At 47.0% G+C, this 22,242-nt stretch overlaps 1 pseudogene; it reads left to right on the top strand.

Annotated features, from left to right (window-relative positions):
• The window catches only part of LOC144784192 (translationally-controlled tumor protein homolog), a 30,789-nt pseudogene extending 8,750 nt beyond the window's left edge, over positions 1-22,039 (top strand).
• Positions 22,040-22,242: the final 203 nt, after the last annotated feature.

The following is a 22,242-nucleotide window of genomic DNA, read 5'->3' as shown; positions in this document are numbered from 1 at the left end:
CCGACCACTTCCGGGTCGCTGCGGGCAGCGCAGCGGCCCTCCTCTTTAGGCAGGCAGGCGGGGAGCCACGATCCGAGGGGTGGCACCCTCGATACAACCAGCCCCCATAAAAAGTTGAAGCGCTATTAAGCGCTTGGGGCCAAGTAGCGCTGTGAAGACAAATAAAGCGCTTCTCCAGCGCTTGGGGCAATAAAGCGCTCCAAAGCGCTAGAAAAATAGACAAAGCGCTCCCAGGCGCTAGGAAAGGCAAATAAAGCGCTCCTAAGCTCTATCGACCAGCAAAGTCTTCCAAGCAATGCAGCAGGCACGGGGACAGTCAGGAAGAGTCCCCCAGCAGTCCATCAGCCTCCAGGGGCTGGGCAGCACCCGCCCCGGGTAGATTCCCATCAGCAACAGAACAAGACAAGACCAAATTGAAAGGGAACACAGCCCCTTCTTATACACAGAAAAGGCTTTGAAGTCTTTTGAAGTCTTTGTGTAAGCGAGCCCTAAGCCCTGGGTGTATCTGGTTTCCCTCTCCTGTCAGCTTCAGGTCAGAGGTGACAGGGGGCCATCCGGAGGGAGAGGCAGCAGGGTGGGCTGACAGGCACAGCCTGGCACCCCCAGAGCTCTTCCCTCCCATCCGTGACAGCAGATGGGGGCCTTTCATCTACGGCTGACTCAGACCCCCCTCCTCCAGGGCCCTGCAGACCCCGTCCTACTCACCAGACAGTCCATCCACCAGCAGGCCCAGGCTCATCAGCCAATCACGTGCCAGCAGACTCACTACACAATTATGCCAACTTCTAAAAGTGGCGCTTCTAGACTAGACACAGCCATGCCGCATATACCATTCTGCAGCATTCCTTCTCACGAGTTCATACATATCAAACTCGACCCTGCACTCCCCATGCATCAGGAATCTACCATGGGCATACATATTCCCCATTCATTCCTATGGGAGGGCAGGTCACTCACCATCCATACACAGAGAGCACACGCACTTTACACTGTGCCACAGTGAAAAAGTGCGCAGAGGCCTAAAATCACCAATCCAGGTTCCAAAAACAGGCTAGGAAAAAGCAAAAAGTCACGGGGTGAACCTGCCCAAAGGACCGGGTCCAACAGTCACTCTTCCATTCACAACATTCACTAAAACAAGCATTTGCAATGCATTGTGTTGTCCTTTTGTGCAGTGGAAAGTTTAATACAGAGCTTAACATCACAAGGAAGGTACAGCAGAGGCAGCAGAGGTGCAACCTTTACTAACACACACAATAAGCAAAAGACACGTTGCAGAGGCACATGGTTCTTTCACATATATAGAACAGGTAAAATGCAGGTAACTAACATACTAAGGATGGAGTGAGAGGTATGTTCTATTTGTAAATGTTCAAACAGGACAAAAGTCTTGGAAGAAACAACTGAACCTCCAAGGACTTACATTACATTCATGTACCTACGTAGGATGACGAACCTTCGCCTCCCTGGTGTGGTTTGCTTCATCAATGGGTTGCACTTCTAGCACGTGGAACTATGCAAGAGCACAACCGTTCACTAGTTGTACAGTTTCCTAGTTTGGGTTCACTAGTTTAGGTGAGCTTTTGCCAAACAAACATTTATGTTCTCTCTATGTTAAACTCAGACCTATATTAAAAACGTGTGAGCAAGCTAAACATGTTTACTAAACATAGTAAGAAGACACCAGTAAAACATGTTTAGCTTGCTCACACGTTTTTAATATAGGTCTGAGTTTAACATAGAGAGAACATAAATGTTTGTTCGGCAAAAGCTCACCTAAACTAGGGAACCCAAACTAGGAAACTGTACAACTAGTGAACGGTTGTGCTCTTGCATAGTTCCACGTGCTAGAAGTGCAACCCATTGATGAGGTTGTGGCGGCACGAGTGCCCACCCCGCTTATTTGCCGACTTTTGGTGCCTTAACGGGTGCCCACTCCGTTTCTACTTTTATTGTGAGTTTCGAGGGTGCCCACCCCTCATTTTGTGTTAAAATCACCGCCACCGGCCCGGAGATGGTCTAGGAGGCGCTGTGCCCGCCTCCCTACCAAGGGCCGCGCAGCCATTGGCGGCATTCCGTGGCAGGAAGCAGGAAGCCAGGCACGAGACGCCCGACGTAAGCGGGACCGGCCGATTCTTCCTTCCGCTTCCCCCGGTCTGGGGAAGCCAAGCAGAGGACCGGACCAGCAGGCCAGGACGCCCGAGACAGAAGAACGGCAGCATACTGGAGCCGGTGAGTGGGGTCCGGGATTGTTTGTTGCAGAGGGGGGTGTTGGGGCACATTTCCGGTGAAAGCCCCCCCCAGTGTGCTCTCTCCGTGTGAGTGCATTGGTTATTTAGAGCCTGTTGAGGCTCTTCCTCGTCAGGCGCATTTTGTAATTTGGAATCCCCAGAGCGGAGCTCCCAACGACCGGGGGCATTCTTTCTTCGAGCCTGAGAGGCTCAGGGGGCATTTGTTGACTTCGAGTCCCCCGAGAGGGACTCCAATGACGGGGGCACACATTTCTTTAGAGCCCACTAGAGGCTCCTGGGGCACCGTTATTTCGAGCCCCCGAGGCTCTCGAGGCCCCCAGTTGTTCCCTCACCGCCCACGATGCTCCAAGGGGGCTATTTTGTTCACTAGAGCCTGCGAGGCTCCCACGTGCTTGGCCATTATTATTGAGAGCCCCAAAGAAGAGCCAGGAGGCACGCTGGTGCCAGGTTCAGTCCTCCAGCTGCCCAGCACTTAGTGGGCAGCTCCTACGTTTAGGCCTGTTCCTTGCGCATTTCTTCCCTGGTTGCCTGCGCAGCCTGCCCTAACATTTTGGACACAGGGCGTTTCAGCCCCTGAGAGGCCAGTTGGCCTGGGGGACAGTTCTGGTGTGGTGCCCTTGCGTGGGGTACGTGTTTTTGGCCCTATGTGACATTTGCGCAATTTGTGATTACCTGCCTAATGTGTAATGCCTTCTTACCTACACCTCTGAATGTGTTTTTATGCATCATGTGGAAAGTTTCTTGCCTACACCCCTAAATGTATTTTTATGCTTAGGTGGTTGTTTTTCCTAGTATAGTTATACTAGTGAGTTCATGGTTCCCTGCGTGATATTTTCCTAAGGAGGTTAGGGTTGCGTAGGTGGTACTTACCTTTTACCAGTGGTTACTGGTTGTGTGCTACATTTGTTGTTTGGTGCTACAATTATCTTATGTTCTAAGTGCTAATTTCTACCAAGTGCTATTCCTGACAGTGGTCCACGTGGTCCTGTCCCATGTACATAATCCCCTGTAAATTCTGCCCGTGCCTATGGCACATTGTAAAGTGTGTGTTTCTTATCTAATGTGTTTGGTATAATACAAAGGCTATTTTTATATTTAACCTTGTGTGGAGTTCCTTTTGTGGGGGGCCTGGGATGTTGTTGCTGGGGGTGCGTGGGCAAATACTTAAGTTACATTGCCTCCGGGATAAGCCTTACTGCTCGCGTCACGTTGCCTAGAGGGTGAGCAGGGGTTATCTTTGGCGTGTAACTCCCTTGCCCTGACTAGAGTGGTGGTTTCTGCCTGGCTTTGGCGCAAGCCTTAGCCAACCGGAAATCCCATTTCTAACAAGTGGGATGGCGCAAGGTAAGCCAAAATAGCAGCCACCGCACAAGAGATATGACCGGGATTCCCTAAAGCCCTAGAAACTACACAGACACTCAGCACATTGTTACCGAGGGTAGGTGATCCTAGACTCATAACACACTTATACTGTGCTCCCCACTCGGACAGCCCGTGACCTCTTCTAAAGGCTGAAGATGCATGGTGCCAGTTCTGCGAGTTTCCCATCACTCCTAACGAATGGGTTTGGATCCACAGTGGGGTTTGAGAGGTTTCGGTGAACTTGAGATTTAAATTGCTTCAGTACAAGTTCATACACATCATATATCCTTCATCCAAACCCGACCAGGGACTCCAGGTGTCCCCATCACAGATATATCCCAGCAGATGTTGTACATGTCGTGTGGACATGCTCTCAAATAATTCCCTAACAGAATGAGTTATTGCTTCATTTGCATAAAGCTAAAGGCTGATCCATCCCCAGAGTACTCAACCAATGCATGTTAGGTCTAGTTCCCATCACAAAGAAGAAAAAACGAAGTTGCCGCTTTGTAACACTCAGTTTGACGTTAGCTCAATGATGCTTTGCCATCTGATGGCTGAGCCCCTGACCTCCCCAGAAAACTGAATGGCTGAGGGACATCACAGAATGGGCTGGGGCGGAAGAAGCCCATATGAGAAGGGCTCGACGTGTCGACTGACTGACTGGCAGACGACTTACTCACCTGGGGGGCCAGGATTAGGGACTTGACTGCTGACGCTACTGATACCCCATCTGGATCGGAAAATACATCTTACGCTTATATCACTGGACCTACGAATTAGGGACTGTTTCACAATACTTGACGTGAGATACCAAGATCTTTAGCTGAGGAAGGCTTATGGTCCCGGAGGGGCATCGAAACTCCGCCTGCACCACATAAGGCCAGCACAAAAATGTCTGCAATCCCTAGTTCATTGTGCATTTTTCTTTACTACCCACTCTACTCATGGAACCACCTTTTCTGTTTGTATTGGAAATATGACCCCCCTGCTGATGGCAGGTTGGTCATCCACCTAATATTCTCTTCCTCAAAGATTGTCCCTCCTCTGATGAGTATGACACTCTCCACTCTTCCCAAAACTACTCTCTTGAAATCTCTTTTTTATCATCAATCCTTTTCATTTACCTAAATGCATGAGCCTCACACTTTCTCTTTCTTACTCTCCACCCCCCTTTCTCTATCTCACATACACTCCTCTCACACACTGCATTCAGTATCCATTTCCGTCCATCCTCTGAGACCCTGCTCCCTTTATCCTTCTCACATCCCTCAAGCTCCCCACACACACTGCTCTTCCTGACAGGCATCTCTCTATTGCATCTCGTGCACTCCTCTCTTATCTTCTTTTCACAGATCTTCTAGTTTCACCTTCTTCTCACCCTCTTCTCTCAAAAGCCTTACTTTCTGTCCCACACACTCCTATCATTTCAGCTGTACTCACTTACATTCTCAATAACATTCTCCTCTCACAGACAGAAGCACACATTCCATTCCATCCTTCTACTCTTTTTCCCACGCTAACCACATTTTCTTGCCCTTGTCACACACTTAACCTCCTCTTGCTCATACCATTATCTTTCTCAGTTCCCCTCTTTCACGAGCACTTTAACTTTTCACTCTCTCTCTTGCACAAATGCACAGACTCAAGACTGGCTGTGGTCTTTATGGTGCCTTCACCAGTTCGTATATTTAATTATCATTTTTCAAAATTACACTGGGGTAAACAAGGCTCTGCACCACAATGTGGCAATACTGCCTTAGAGGCCGTGCTGACAAGGTCTGGAGAGAAAACCCTAAACAGGATTGTAATCCCAAATCAATCTGTTGGCAATTTTCAAGATAAAACATGGGTATTTACTTAGGAAACTAGAGCAAAATGATGAAAGAGTGGGGCCACCTACAAATGAGTGTAGTTGGAGTCAATTCTTTGGTTTTCCACATTTTGAGAGGTAACCTTTACCTAGGAGATCTTTGTTGTTTGAGGCAGCCCTGACAAATCCTAAGTAACTATCCCAGCCTCGGCACTGTTCAAAATGTTGAGGGGCGCCAGTGCCCGAGGGCCAGGCCTGATGACCATGAGAGGGGTGTCCTAAGGGAGATGGTGGAAGAGCTTTGGTTGCCCCAAAGTTGTGAGCCCAGCGCCATCATGAGTTTGACCTCCTTAAAGTTGAACGTGAACTGGGCCATCTGGTTTGCTTTCCAATCCAGAGGTTGTGTCCAGATGTGTAAATTGTTGGCGACCTTTGAAGATGTTCCAGGGCCACTCCCTTGAAGGCTTCCTTTGAAGGTGATGAAAGCCCAACAACGTGAAATCAATTTCCTGATCCCCTGACAGTGTACATTGCATGTTCTTGCCGAGATGACACCTTGGCTTCTGTTTAGCATCGCCATCTTTCCGGGGCCCACAGGCCACTTAATGCACTGAGTGTCATTTATTGTTTAACAGAAACTTCACCTGTCTTAAATGCTGATGCGCAGAGTGGGAACATGCTCGGCCACTCTCACGTGACCAAGTGCCCGATGGCATCTCCAATATTGCATTAGTGCTTCGAGTTATATTTTTTAACAGCAGTTAAATTGTTGTCACTCACCAGGTGTCTGTTTATTTCACTCTGACAAAGTGTGAAAGTGGCTGAAACTCTAGTACAACAAACAAAGAGCGGATATCTGTGAAGCAGATGTTATCTGGGGGGGCACCTACTGGCGCGTAAAGGTGCCAGGAAAAGTGTGAAGAGAATAGCTCTCAGGGCACCGGGCATCGACAGGAAGTGTCAGGCAGATGTGGGTGAGCAGGAGACAGCTGCAGACAAGAACGGGGGCGGCGCAGACCTATCGAGCGCCGTCGATGGACGGTCTGAGGGCATCACTCAGCCTTTGTGAGGATGGACGGGGGCTCTTAGGTGTCTGTCCCCCAGGAGGCTGCACGCTGATCCATCCAAGCACCTTTAAACAACATTGTCAGTGTGTCTGTAAACAACAGGGTCTCTCTTGCTTAACAACCCACTAAAGTAAATGTGGTGTGAGTTTGAGATCAAAATATGGATTCATCTGCTCTTGAAATAAATGACTAAGGGGCCCATGCATCTAGGTAATCCTTTACGATTACCAAAAAGCGAATTTTAAGATTCTCTATTTGGCAATCGCAAATCCCTATGTATGAAAGAATCGCAAATATTGCATGTGCGAATCTTTAACACGCTATTAGGGAATTCATTCCCATTCATTCCTATGGGCTTAGAGGCCCATAGGAATGAATGGGAATGCATTCGCAGTTTGCGATTACCAAATTGGTAATAGCAAATTACGAATGTAATTGCAAGTATGCTAGGGGGCCTAAGGCCCCCCTGATGCACCCCCAAAAAAGTAAGTGTGCACTTTGAAAAATGCACTTTTGTGCATTTTTCTAAGGATTCATAACTTACCATCAATTTGAAATTGATGGCAATTTGCAATTCCTAAATGCAAAGTCGCATTTTGGAAATGCTACATGCATCCCATTTAGGGAATCACAAATTGCAATTCCCTAAATGCATATTGAAATTAGGCAATCGTAAAAACTGTGATTTCCTATTTTGCGAATGCCACGCCTTTGATGCATCGGAAAAGGCATTCTGGTAAAATGCTTGATGCATGTGCCCCAAAATCTGGTGTTGAATTGGGAGCCACTTTAAACACTGCCTAAAGAGTCACTGATTTCAGATCTTTTCTTGTGGAAAGCGCAGGAGCGCAGAGGCACCCAGGTCTGGGTAAGGTACCAGCGTGCACAAGTTCATCTATGCTTTCCCATGCTGGCCTTTCTTTCCATATGGCCTCTAGACTTGGTGCCCCTCACATACAAAAGTTGTATGTGATGCTACCAACCAAACTTTGCATATGTGAGCCTAATGTTCATGAATTTTCAGACAATATTTAGAAAAGCATTGCACAATTTTGTACCATCATAGGGGAGGCGAGAGTGTTGCAGATGGATGCGGTGCATTGTGACAAAAATATCTCCGCCTTTGTCTTCGAATTAGGTCACTTGATCGGAGCAATCAGAATCAGTGGCTTCTGATCTTATTCAAACCAATTCTAAGGCAAAGCAGGTATTTTCAGACTTTTTTAAAATCTCCCTCCCTGCCATCTCACTATTACACCGATTTAAGCTATAAATTACATCATTTTTGTTGAGCCCTTTAAAGTGCACCTCCGTGATATTTGATTACTGTCAATTACAGCGAATGCTCGAGTATATTTATGGCAACGAGATAAACATTTCTCCACTGAGTTACTTCCTTACCATCTCTCGCTGAAGGCAGTCACAACACGCCTCATTACTGTCAGGTTTGAGTTTTGGTCATTGCATTTTTAGATTTAATTTCATTCAACGACCCTACGATCAATAGCTGTCACTCTTGTTTTACACGATCTTTCTTTTGTTTTCCTTCTGACACTGTTGATTTTAACTACTTTATGGCTTGTCTAATTTCTCTTAGTAACTCGGGCACAGCTCAGGAATGGTTTGACACCTTTGCGCCCTCTTGCACTGTTCCAGCGCCTTGGAAGAGGACTCTGGGCCATATGTATCAAAGCAAAATGGGTTCCCAAACGCCAAAATTCGCAGAATTCCGGCATTTGCGAACCCATTTTCCCTAAATGGTATGTATGATACATTTTTGGTGCAAAATAAGGAATCGCTAAATTTGCCATTCCTTATTTTGCGATTGCATTTAAGGAATTGCAAATTTTGCGATTCCTTAAATGCAATGTATCAAGGAAAAAACATTCCAAAATGCCATTAAGGAATCACAAATTAAGTTGCGAATTCTTTTAAAAAAGCATTTTTTTAAACATCAAAAGGTGGCATGTGACGCTCATGTGCGCCATATGCGCACACATGTCATTTTCAGGGGTGCAGCAGGGTGTTCTTGAGACACCCCTGCACCCTGGAAAATATTCACAATTTGCGATTAGCAAATTGCTAATCGCAAATTATCCCTTCATTTCTATGGGCCTCCGGGCCCATAGAAATGAATGGGAAATTTGCGATTAGCAATTTTCTAATCGCAATTTAGGAATGTTAAGGAATCGCTAAAAAGAAGCGATTTCCTACATACATACCATTTTGCGATTTCTAAATAGCGATTCCTTAAAAATCGCTATTTAGGAATCGCAAAACGGAATGTTGATACATATGGCCCTGAGTCTTCTTATCTGTTAATAAATCTGGTGTCCCATAAATGTATCTCTGGGTACCTCTGCTTTTCCCTTTATACTAGTTGTGTCTATAATCCTGTATCTTGTGTTTCTGGTAGACTTATATGCTGATGGTCGCAGACTGAAGACCAATTTTCCAAAGCCATTTTTTCAATCACAAACCCTGTGATTTACGAAATCATGAGGTGTGCGGCTGCACAAGGTTTTTTGCATTTACTAAACCAATTGTGCACATTTCTGACTTGCAAACTGTGTTTTGCGATCTATTCCCAATACGAAGGGGGCTTGAGAGAGATTCCCCCTCCGAACTGCTAATCACAATGATATGTAGCAATTGTAAACAGAAACCACTAATCGGTTACCAACATTTCAAAGAAGGTGGTAACCTATTTCCAATGGGGTAGGTGTCCCCAAAGGGGAAGGTGTCGCCTGGGAAGTTTCCCCCTTGTGAATCCTATGGGGTCACTTCAGTTAGAGCCGACTGTTGCCCAAGGGGCCATAGTTTACCCCTCTCAATGCATTCCGAAAGAGGATTTTTTTACAGCACCAGTTCCCTTAAGAATCATGGGTTGCTTTAAAAAAAATGTTTATCTAATGGGAATGCGAACACATGGATAGAACAGGTCTGATGTTCCTTTCCGACCTGTATTAGTAGCCAATGAAGGGGGCTAGTAGGGTCGTAAATAGTGACCTGGCTAATTAATTCTCATTCGGCATGTCATTACACAACTCCCTGTTTATGAAAAGTTTGTGGTGCAATCTATTAGCACATAGGTCTTATCACAAAATCAGAGACAGGCCCCAAATAGTCAGTGTGCAACGTGTGCCTACTTTTTTTTCTTAACTTTTTATTTCTTTCCTTTACTAACTTTGTCCACGCCTGTATCATGTAGTAAAACAGTGAAGTCCTAGATGGTTGATGTTTGATCTGTTTTGCATAAAATATACAAGCACCTCATTTACTTTTACCCTTTCCACTCTTATGCAGATGGCATGTAAACATACCTATGTGTAGAGTAGACCAATCCTGTATCAAATGCCTGGTGACCACTGAGACCCGAATGAAACACCACAACAGAATATTAAGAGGTCACAGACTAATTGTCTACTCTCACATCCTAAAAAACACACTCACCTTCTTTGGGTCATCTGTAGCCATCAGAGCCGAAGTGAGAGCCTTAGGATTCAAACTGACCTCTGACCTCAGCTTAAACAAGCATTGGAAATGCAATAGGTCTCGCAATAACGCGAGTCTGAACTATTAGCATTGTAAATGATAATGCCCTTTATTTTTGCGTTCTGGTTTTTGGAACATAAATAAAAGGCTTTGTCATTTACAAGGCCTATAGCTTAAATTTGCGTTAAAACGAGACCTATTGCATTGCAATGGTGGTGGTGCTGCTGAGTTTTCTCTGAATCTGCACTCTGAATCTGCACTCTGAATCTGCACTCTGAATCTGCACTCTGAATCTGCACTCTGAATCTGCACCCACAATCTGCACCCACAATCTGCACCCACAATCTGCACCCACAATCTGCACCCTGAATCTGCACCCTGAATCTGCACCCTGAATCTGCACTCTGAATCTGCACTCTGAATCTGCACTCTGAATCTGCACCCACAATCTGCACCCACAATCTGCACCCACAATCTGCACCCACAATCTGCACCCACAATGTGTGAGTGGCGTTGCGTGTGTGAGTGGCGTTGCGTGTGCGAGTGGCGTTGCGTGTGCGAGTGGCGTTGCGTGGGTGAGTGGCGTTGCGTGGGTGAGTGGCGTTGCGTGGGTGAGTGGCGTTGCGTGGGTGAGTGGCGTTGCATGGCTGAGTGGCGTTGCGTGGCTGGGTGGCGTTGCGTGGCTGAGTGGCGTTGCGTGGCTGAGTGGCGTGGCTGAGTGGCGTTGCGTGGCTGAGTGGCGTTGCGTGTGTGAGTGGCGTTGCATGTGTGAGTGGCGTTGCGTGTGTGAGTGGCGTTGCGTGTGTGAGTGGCGTTGCGTGTGTGAGTGGCGTTGCGTGGATGAGTGGCGTTGCGTGTGTGAGTGGCGTTGCGTGTGTGAGTGGCGTTGCGTGTGCGAGTGGCGTTGCGTGGGTGAGTGGCGTTGCGTGGGTGAGTGGCGTTGCGTGGGTGAGTGGCGTTGCGTGGGTGAGTGGCATTGCGTGGGTGAGTGGCGTTGCGTGGGTGAGTGGCGTTGCGTGGGTGAGTGGCGTTGCGTGTGTGAGTGGTGTTGCGTGTGTGAGTGGCGTTGTGTGGCTGAGTGGCGTTGCGTGGCTGGGTGGCGTTGCGTGGCTGAGTGGCGTTGCGTGGCTGAGTGGCGTTGCGTGGCTGAGTGGCGTTGCGTGGCTGAGTGGCGTTGCGTGGCTGAGTGGCGTTGCGTGTGTGAGTGGCGTTGCATGTGTGAGTGGCGTTGCGTGTGTGAGTGGCGTTGCGTGTGTGAGTGGCGTTGCGTGGCTGAGTGGCGTTGCGTGTGTGAGTGGCGTTGCGTGTGTGAGTGGCGTTGCGTGTGTGAGTGGCGTTGCGTGGGTGAGTTGTGTTGCGTGTGTGAGTGGTGTTGCGTGGATGAGTGGCGTTGCGTGGATGAGTGGCGTTGCGTGGATGAGTGGCGTTGCGTGGATGAGTGGCGTTGCGTGGATGAGTGGGGTTGCGTGGATGAGTGGGGTTGCGTGGATGAGTGGGGTTGCGTGGATGAGTTGCGTTGCGTGTGTGAGTGGTGTTGCTTGGGTGAGTGGCGTTGCGTGGGTGAGTGTGGTGTTGCGTGGATGATAGTGGGCTTGCGTGGGTGTGAGTGGCGTTGCGTGTCTGTAAGTGTTGCTGTGTGGGTGAAAGTGGCACAGAGCCTTTGATGTGGCCTGGCGCAGGAGAAATGCTGCTGCTGCTAATTAAATACAAGAGTGGCCGGGAAGCGGCCGGGAAACACAAGTACGGCCGGCCACATAATTAGGGGAGGAGAAGCCGCACAGCACACGCTGGGAGAAGCCCTTTGATGTGCTGTGCGGCCGCGATGCGCGCTCTGTGCTGGGGGAGGGCCATTAGCCTGAACTCGCGGCCAGATCAAACGAAGGGTGGGAGGGACATTGAGGAACAGATGGCCATGAAAGTGTATGGGCTAAAAGCGCGTGCCTGTACGTGCACTCGAAGAAAACGCCACGAAAAAAAGCGGTGGTTTGACAATCAGTTCGAGCACTTGAATTCTCGCCCCATTTCCCATTCCTTCGGAATGGTAAAGGACGAGACCTAACAAAAAGGAGCAGCAGTCAAGTCAACCATCTTCTAAATAAAACTCCTAAAAATACTCAACAATGTACAACTCCAGGTGACCGCACAATGTCAATCAGTGCACTACAAGCATAGAGAGCCAAAGTATTACAGAATGCAGCAGGATGCTTTCAACATGTAGGAAGAGAACTGAAAAGACTCTACGGTCTCCCCATGATGGCAAGTTTCAACCCCAGGTACACACATGGATAAAACTGCCCCAATACATTTAAAGCACAATCACAAAGTACCATCCCCCATCCCTTAGGCTCTGCTTGAAGCCAGGGCCGGCTTTAGGGCAGTGCGACTGGGCGCTGACCTGAGGTAGGGGCACCGACCTCGGGGGGGGGAGGAGGGGGGGTGTTGGTTGGGGGGTCGCTGTGTTTAGCAATAACTTATGATTGGAGATAAAAGGGGCACTTATGCCCGGTGGTAGTGAGAGAATCTGAGGACGTGGTCATGGTGTGTGGGGGTGCCAAAAATGATTGTCGCACCGGGCGCCACTAGCGCTAAAGCTGGCTCCGCTTAAAGCAGCCAATGGTACATGCCCAAAGCCTCAGACGAGAGCACCTGTGGGCACTTGCAATGCAACCGCAATGTACCAACCCTCAAGGTCATCATCAGCAAAGGGAAACACACACTTTCATTAACTCCTACCAAGGGCCACAACAGAAAAAGCTCATAACCACACAAAACAAACAAGCATTTGCAATGCAATAGGTCTCGCATTAGGAAAGTTTGAGGTATTGGTATTGCAAATGACAAATATTTTATTTATGTGTTGGTATTGAAAGTAGGGAAATTACTAGCTTTGTCATTTACAATGCCAATATTTTTAACTTTTGCAAACGTGACACCTATAGCATTCTAATGCAATATGTGTTGTATTTACATGACTTTGAAGTATTAGTATTACAAATAACAATGGCTTTTATTTGTTTTTAATAATTAATACTTAAATAAAAGTTATTGTAAGGTATAATGGCAATAGCTTAAACTTTTGTAAATAACTTATGGGAAGATTATGTTCAGTGTATTTTACTGTGATGAAAATCCAAGAACAGAAGTGAAATATTAACATTATTTTGTAACATTTCTAATAAAGCTTAAAACATTGAGAGAACATATTAGAACCAGTTGTTGTTGATTGGTTGCAAAGAGTGATGCTGTGGCCTTCAGTGGTGCTGAGTGATGCTGTGGCCTTTAGTGGTGCTGAGTGATGCTGTGGCCTTTAGTGGTGCTGAGTGATGCTGTGGCCTTCAGTGGTGCTGAGTGATTCTGTGGCCTTCAGTGGTGCTGAGTGATGCTGTGGCATTAAGTGGTGCTGTTGCGTTGAGTGGTGCTGTGGCGTTGAGTGTTGCTGTGGCGTTGAGTGGCGTTGAGTGATGCGGTGGCGTTGAGTGGTGCGGTGGTGTTGAGTGGTGCTGTGGCGTTGAGTGAAGCTGTGGCGTTGAGTGGAGCTGTGGCGTTGAGTGGAGCTGTGGCGTGGAGTTTGGGGGTGGAGTTGGAGGGTGGAGTTGTAGGGTGGAGTTTAAGGGTGGAGTTGTAGGGTGGAGTTGTAGGGTGGAGTTGTAGGGTGGAGTTGTAGGGTGGAGTTGTAGGGTGGAGTTTGAGTATTGTGAGGGTGTGAGGGTGAGTGAGGGCGTGTAAGGACGAGGGTGTGACGGTGTGTGAGGGTGTGGGGATGTGAGGGTGAGGGGGTGTGAGGGTGTGTGAGGGTGACTGAGGGTGAGGGTGTGAGGGTGATTGAGGGTGTGAGTGTTGTGAGAGAGGTAAGGATGTGAGGGTGAGTGAGGGTGTGTGAGGATGTGGGTGTGAGGGTGTGATGGTGTGTGAGGGTGAGGGGGTGAGGTGTGAGGGTGAGTGAGGATGTGAGGGTGTGTGAGGGTGATAGGGTGAGGTGAGGGGTGTGAGGGTGGGAGGGTGAGAGGGTGTGAGGGTGAGAGGGTGTGTGATGGTGTGTGATGGTGTGTGAGGGTAAGTGAGGGTGTGTGAGGGTAAGTGAGGGTGTGTGAGGGTAAGTGAGGGTGTGTGAGGGTAAGTGAGGGTGTGTGAGGGTGAGGGGGTGTGAGGGTGAGGGGGTGTGAGGGTGAGGGGGTGTGAGGGTGAGAGGGTGTGTGAGGGTGAGGGGGTGTGAGGGTGAGGGGTGTGAGGGTGAGAGGGTGTGTGAGGGTGAGAGGGTGAGTGAGGGTGAGAAGGTGAGTGAGGGTGAGGGGGTGTGAGGTTGAGGGGGTGTGAGGTTGAGGGTGTGTGAGGGTGTGTGAGAGTGGGATGTGTGAGGGTGGGTGAGGGTGTGAGGGTGAGTGAGGGAGTGTGGGTGAGTGAGGGTGTTTGAGGGTGGGTGAGGGTTGTGCACAGAGGAGACGAGTAGGGTGAAAAACGGAGCCATTGCTGGGACTTTTCTGGTAAAATACTTGATGAGAACCCAGGCCAGTATAATGCTGTCTTCTGCGTGCAAGTCTGGGCGCCCCCCTCCAATCGGGGGGGGGGGGCGAGTTGGCAAGAAGCTGGGGAGTGTTTAAATAAGGGCACAAAGCCCTGAGTTACCACAACCCCCCCCTCCTTGCAATGAGAAGAAGGAGTGAGGAATCGCCGGGAAGAGGAACAATTGACCTGAGGACAAGACCTAAAACCTGACCGTGAGCAGCGAGTTGGAGCAGAGCAAGTGCGATTCGCAAGGACCGGAGGTGCGAGGGCAGCGATTCACAAAGACCACAGGGGGACAAGCTGAGGAGTTTTCAGGACTTACGGGGCATTTGAAGTCAATACAGCAGTGCCTTGGGTTGAGGCAGGAGGCCCAGCCTGGAGTAACGAGGACCAGCGATCCATTCATGCATCGCAAGGCGGGTATAGGTGTGGGCGGCGGTGCCCCCGATACGGCGGATGTGTGAGAATAGAGCTGACCTCGGGTCGGGATCCAGAAGGTTGCTGGTAGCATAGGCGGACAGAGGGTGGGGGTGCAATGTAGCTTAATCAAATATGGCTTTACATGGAAGGGGATTAATTACAGGCACCCCCATTTGCAAAGGGATCAATCGGCACACCACGTCTGGAAGTGTCTTCATTGCGAAAGTCTCTTTGTGGATAGTTGAGCATAAAGGCCACGCTGCTATGTTAATTTTCGCGACACCTCGGGGGTAAGAGTGGAGTTGAGTCAAAAACAGCTGAAAGTTCCCCCCTCCCCCAATAAAACGGCCCCCATAGGAGGCGGGAACCCCTTGTCTAGTAAGGGCGATGTAGCATGTTACATAGTGCCACAAGAGAATTGTAGCTAAGCTTTTATTGTTGCAACCAGAACACGATGAGCATGGCTCCAGCAGCGCGCAGGGTTTGCTGCGAGGTGTTCGAGGCAGCAGTGAAACAGGGGGCGGTTCAACTCACAGGGCGCACAGTACTCGGTAATTTAGCAGATAACGTTTGTTCAAGTGGGTTGAAGTACCTTCTCAGTTGGAGCAGACAGCAGCTAATTCTTGCTATGGCAGCATACGGTGATAATAAAGAGTGTTTTCCGTTTCTAAGGTGCTTTTAGAAGTGCAGGTTGTTTTTAATGTATCACAATTTATTGTTTATTGTATCAGTCTGTACGTATTTATTTATTTAGGTAACACTTAATGTTTCTAAAAGCAACAGAACTTGGTAGTAAGCAAAGCCCCAAGCAGGTAGGAAATACAATAAGGTCAGGGTAGGAATACGGATGCATTTGTGACAATGGCGCAAGCCCATTGGAAAGGATAGGCCCCTTCTGGCTGGCAGCATGGAGGAGGAGAGATCAGAGATATCTATCTGGAGCAGCTGCAGCTCCTCTCGGTGCCGTGAAAGAAGTGAAAAGAATGGAGGAAGGGTGACGAGACGCATGGGGAGCAGCAGCCTTTGATGTGCCGGCCGGCTATGCAGTGAATAATTAGGGGAGGAGAAATGCCGGCCTGAAGCCGAGCGCAAAGCAACAGATGGCTTTGATGTGAAGGCAGGCGGCAAGCTCGTGCACGAGGCGTGCACTTCTCAAAGTCCGCTGGAGAGCCCTTGGCAGAAAATATGGTTTGGCTGCATTAGGGCTCTTTTTCTATTCCTGCGGAATAGGAAAGGGGCGAGCCCTAAAAACGTACATACTGCATCCATTCAGAAAATGCCTATCAGTTAAAATATCTTAGGGTGCCACGTACGACAGTCCTATAAAAACTTCTCCACTCAACCAAAGTGTCCCTCTTGACATGAAATTCCTGCCTAGGTAATTGTCATATTTGCTGTGCCGAGGTAGGGAGCAAAAACAGTAACCATGACCGGCCCTCCCATCTCATGGTGACCTCTTTCTAATATGCAACGGTGGCCTGCAGCAGGCACTATACAAATTGATAAAGGTAAACAATTCACCCAAAACAAAAAAAAATCACTTATTGGTAGAGCTGTGCAAATTTTTTGGAAGTCAATATTACCCTACTTTGATTTTAAAACTTCAAAAACTTCTTGAATTTGGTAACGTTTAAAAAAAACTTCCAAGAAGAAGCACGTTTGTGGACAAGAAATCCCCCCAAAATTGAAAAAAAAATAATAATTGTGGCACATTTTACTCAGTGGTCAAGTTTTGAAAAGTTCACAATCTTCCAACCATTCTAAATTCTTGATGTTGCACAGTTTGTTTCCAGTCTCTGCTTAGCATTCAACCCTTCAGAGAGTTCTGGTTCAATGCATAGTTTCTCAATGTTTCATCTTTCATGCTGGTGCCACTTCTGTTTAAAAAAATAATCTTAGGTCCTAGCAGCAACTCCCATGACCCACTGTTTTGAGAATGGCTTACCTTGTTTTTGGGGGAGGGGCTATTATCCCTGCACCTATCTGTAGATTGTGAACTCCTTGAAGTGTACTTTTTAGTTAAATGATTTCTTCACCAGGCTCCTGATAACAGTTTTGACAACCCACAAGTATATATTCTTAAGCTTTCGGGTCACGGTCGATCAACCGGACATGAACTCATGGCTATTTTGCTCTGCCTATCTTTTCCCTACTGGCTTCTGCAGAATCAGAACTATCCAAGAAGCCGGGGGGATATGGTCAGTGGGAAGAAAACTTTGACATATAAGCTTAGTCTTTTTTGTTATACAATATTAAAGGTTTTTATTGAGTGCATCTTCATGACAAACAAGGCCCCTCTGCTGCAGATCCTTCAGATACACCTTTTATTTAAATATTATTAGATTGGAAGCAGTTTTCTATGTTTTCTCTCTGTGTCTGCAATGCTGTTTTGTTTTGGTCTCGGCTAAACAGCACTTGCGCTGTCGCTTCAAGACATGTTGTATATGCTCTAGGGACCTACAGCCCTCCCAGTGCCTTTTTTTGTTCCTTCCATTGTCCTTTAAAAATGCTTACTTGCTAGTGGTGAATCCTTCTTCCTTGTCCCTCCTTTTTGTATTTTGTTAACTCCCATGGAGCACCACCCAAGTACTGTATCTTGATGCCCTGGTTGTTTATATGGTCATTTTGTGGGGCTATTTCTTTCTTCCTTTACTGCCCGTGTTTGCTGTTGCCTTATTTTTGTGTTCCCCATCCTTTACTGTTATTAAGTCAGCATGTGCTTGCAGTTCTTTTTAATAATTGAAGGTTGTGAAGCGCAATGTATTACAAGCACGGAAACAATTATCTTTAAAGCATGCCTCCAGGGCAAATATGAACAAATAGAATGTGTATCTAGTTTGAGCAGAACACACTCTTAAATGGGTTTGAATCTTGGCAGTTTGCTCCCAGCCTACTCCCCCGAATGGCCGTTGCCTGCCCCTTTAAACATCCTAGTGCTCCACTTCACTTTTAACTCTGCCCCTTTAATTTAATTTCCTCATCAGCTGTAGCAGAAAGGACGTCTGTTGTGCTCCAATCAGAACTGCTGTGACAGGAGTGCTCTGCTGCTCAATAAGTGCAGATGTGTTGTTTCATCGATCCTGCTTGTTTTTTTCTGCTGATATAATCTGCCTACAACATATACAGCCCCGTCCCAATCCCTCCATTGCTTGCCCCTTCTTTAATTTGTTTACCTTCATGACAGTTCCACCTCCCAGCTCTCGCAGGCCCTGCTCTAGCCAGTGTCACATTGAGGTCACTTCCACGGGTCTGTTCACACACCTTCTGCCCTGTTGCATCCACATCATCCATGTGAGCTCTCCCACAGTTCCACGTCCTCACGTACCCTCAGCTGCACACTCTTCCTATACAGTGCAGTTGTACCACTTGCACTCTCCACAGAGGGTAATGCTTTAATGCGGGAAACAACCTTTACAACGCAACTTTTACAATGCACTACCATTACAACAAACATTTTACAACGCAACATCCATTACATCGCATGCCATTACAACGCAACCATTACAACGCTTGACACTACAACGCATACCACTACAACGCATGTCATTCCAACGCATACCATTACAACGCATAACATTACAACGCATAGTACCCTTACACTATCCAACACTTACCCTACTGTTGCACCCCCTGGAGTTAGAATACTAATTTTTACCCCTACACTATCCAACACGTACCCTACTGTTGCACCCCCCTTGAGTTAGAATAGTAATTTTTATCCCTACACTATCCAACACTTACCCTACTGTTGCACCCCCCTGGAGTTAGAATAGTAATTTTTACCCCAACACTATCCAATACTTACCATACAAGCAATTTAATGTTATGCGTTGTAATGGTATGCGTTGTAAAGGTAGTATGCGTTGTAATGGAATGCGTTGTAAAGGTAGTTTTTAAAAATTCCTTGTAATGGCATGCGTTATAATGGAATGTGTTGTAATGGATGTTGCGTTGTAAAAAATGCGTTGTAAAGGTATGCATTGTAAAAGTATGCGTTGTAACATACATCCCTTTAATGCACATCCTTTGAGCTTTGTAACACTCACTTGCACAACTGCGAGCATCAGCAATCTGAGTTTATGAGGCAAGTGAGAAGAGGACTGACCACCAACAAAACATACATTCAGTGTTAAATGTAACCCTGCAGCTGTACCGCAACTACAATGTGTAAACACTTCGATAGTCACAGACACACTGCTGACACCTACTGTAGTGTGCACACCATGCACACTCTGTCACGCCCAGCCATCTGAGTGAAACACAGCTACTGGTGAATAAACAAAATTGGTGACGGTGACCTTCATCAGGTACGCCTAATGTGTTGTGTACCGTTCACATTGTACTCGTCACACTTTACAGCACATAGTGTAGGCGCGTGTATGCGGCTATAAGCACCCCGTGCCCAGTCATGTCTCTCCAGGTGTCCTTCCTCACTGTTAAAGACTCAATTTCATGCCCACCCAACACTTAACTAATACCTTGTGCAGCATACAGACTCAGTCTGATGTACTGACTCAACACTTCGAATATTAATAACCTGTTCTGCATATAGCTCTTCATGCCACACTTCTTATTTTAAAGTCAGCTGTTAGCTAAGATCTTCTGGTGTTAATAAATTATAATGCACTTAACGTGTAGGCACTTTTACCAACTCTCCTCTTCCAATGCTGTCTTGTTATGTCATTTGGATATCTAGGGGCTCATTTATGAGCCCTTGCGTCATTTTTAAGCCGCTGGTGCATCACAAAAAGTGACGCACCAGTGGAGTAAAAAATGTGCCTTGTTGCACCATATTTACAGAGTGACGCATCTAGGGAGATGCGTCACTTTGTAAACCCCTGCGCCACATTATACCTACGCCAGGTATAATGTATGCAGTGGGGCGTATTGTTGCAAGAAAGAGTCATAGAAGTGATGCAGTAAAATCTATGAGATTTCACTGCGCCACTTCTAGGACACAAATGCGTCAATTTCTTACACCTGCCTCACAGCAGGCGTAAGACTGACGCAGGCCCTTTCACATGGGGCTTTCCCATGTGAAAGGACACATTGCTGGAGTTGCGTCACTTTTGTGGCACACTCCAGCAATGCTTCACTTTTGCGCCATACAGATACGTCAGTAATACTGACGTATCTGTAACTCCTCGCGCCATGATGCGTCATACTGTAAATATGACGCATCATTGGTCTCGCAAGGAGGGCACAGTGAAAAGTGACGCATCGATGTTTTCACGCAGCAATGCGCCACTTGTCATAAATGAGGCCCTTAAATATTAGTTCCATTTCAATTAAAAAAGGCCCATCACTACTCCTGCCTGTGTTTGCTTTGAGCATCTTTCGGCATACTGTGGGCGACCTCTCACAGGCACTCAAAGTCCCTGAGATCACTAGTGCTCCTGCTGTTGGTTATCCCCCCTCCACCCTACTGCATCGGGTTGTGAAACTTCATTTATCTAATGTTTTCGTATCACATTCTTTTCGGAATTTCTTTGTTTGGATTTATTAGTTTTGGAGACCCAACTTGGCTTGGTTTTCTTCCACCAATGGATTGTTTATTAGTCTTATGGTTTCTGGAGAAACGTCATCAGCCGAGTATCCCTGGTGTGTGCCCTTGGCTCCCAGTGCTGTGTTCTTCCAGTAGGTTGTCCAGTGCCAGAGCTGTGTTGAGGATTTATGCACCACGAGCTTGCTGCTGGGTTTTGAATATGTCTACAGAAGTGTCCTACAGTCAGATTAAGCAAACAAACTCTCCTAACACAGTTTCTTTAGAGAATTGTACTGGACACTTCTGATCCATTGTTATCTTCCTCTTAGTGGAGTACAGAAGATTAGTTACATTTAAGGAGCTGAGAATGATTTTAACAATTAATCAAAAATTGTCAATTAAATACTTTTGAAGGCATGCACGCATTTGACCTATGTTGCCCCAGAACTGATTAAAAAAACACTCCAGCAAAGATTCTAGTTGAAGCTGAACTCTTAGCTTGCACACAAACTATGCCAACTCTTTGCAGCTTTAATAACGTTTATAAAGGAATCAAACCTTTGATTCAATTTTCGCTGTGTGACAAGCTGCTGGCGGACTGGCATTACTATTCTGTGTATATTATTACAGCATAAATAGTGCATACAGCATGCCCTTCAAATGTCTTTTGCTGTGTGCATGCTGCAACACAAAGAACATGTTACAACTTGCGAGCCCAGAGGGGTTCCCACATTTGTATCAGGCATTGCCTCTTAGTAAATCATGGAAACCCTAAAGTTGTATGGACTCCTACTCCCAGAATACTTAGGTTTGATTGATTTCTTTTTATAATAGTTTATAGTAGAATAGTTACGAACACACACACAAGCACTCACACTCACACATACCGCATGCACTCATACACACAAGCACTCACACACACCACATGCACACACGCACACATGCACCCTTGTTCCAGCACACCAAAGACACTATCTTCCTTAAATTAGGACATATTGAGAGAATGTCTAGGAGGAAACAGAAGGGAGGAGAGAGTCCAGGAGAAGAAAAGGGGAACCCAGGGCCACAATAATAACAAAAGCAAATAAAAGACCTTGATGACAGGAAGAATCAAACACATCCTTTCTTTTTTACTTTATTAATATTATTATTAATATTTCTCCCTCGAGGCGTAAAGCCACTGGTAGAACCAGAGAAGATGCTCATATCTTTCAAGCAAACAATTATCTCAGTAACAAAAACTTGAGTATTGACGATGCACTTATCGGGGAGAATGCGTCGGCAGAGTGCACAGACGTTGAGGGGTCTGATCCAACGACAGTCAGCGGTGTTGACATAGTATTGAACCATCACCTTCAGGAGACTGGCTTTACCAAGGAATCCTACAAACAGTATATTAAAGAATATATGAAATCAATAAAGGCCAAACTTGACGAGACCAAGCCTGATCGGGTGAAACCATTCATGTCGGGTGCTGCTGAGAAAGTCAAAGCTATACTCGCAAACTTCAAGAGCTATCAGTTCTACACCGGGGAAAAAATGAACCCAGAGGGTATGGTTGGATTGCTGGATTACCGTGAAGATGGAGTGACGCCATATATGATTTTCTTTTAAGGACGGCTTAGAAATTGAGAAATGCTAACGACCCCGTAGAAGTCCAAAGCATCACACGAAGACAGTTGTAGGGGTAACAAGTATTTATTCCCCGGAGCGCCGGGAACCACGTCTGATCTCTACGAGGTCGGCGCCAATACCTAAAATCGCCGCCTTCCGCTTCCGCTTCCTGCCCCGGCCTTTCCGGTTCCGGGTGATGGAACACTAGACCGTCACCACATATCTACCCCC

The sequence above is a fragment of the Lissotriton helveticus genome, chromosome 10 (assembly GCF_964261635.1).
Source record: "Lissotriton helveticus chromosome 10, aLisHel1.1, whole genome shotgun sequence".
Lineage (NCBI taxonomy): Eukaryota > Metazoa > Chordata > Amphibia > Caudata > Salamandridae > Lissotriton > Lissotriton helveticus.
Note: the sequence above shows the minus strand (reverse complement) of the source record. Positions and strands in the feature narration are given on the sequence as shown.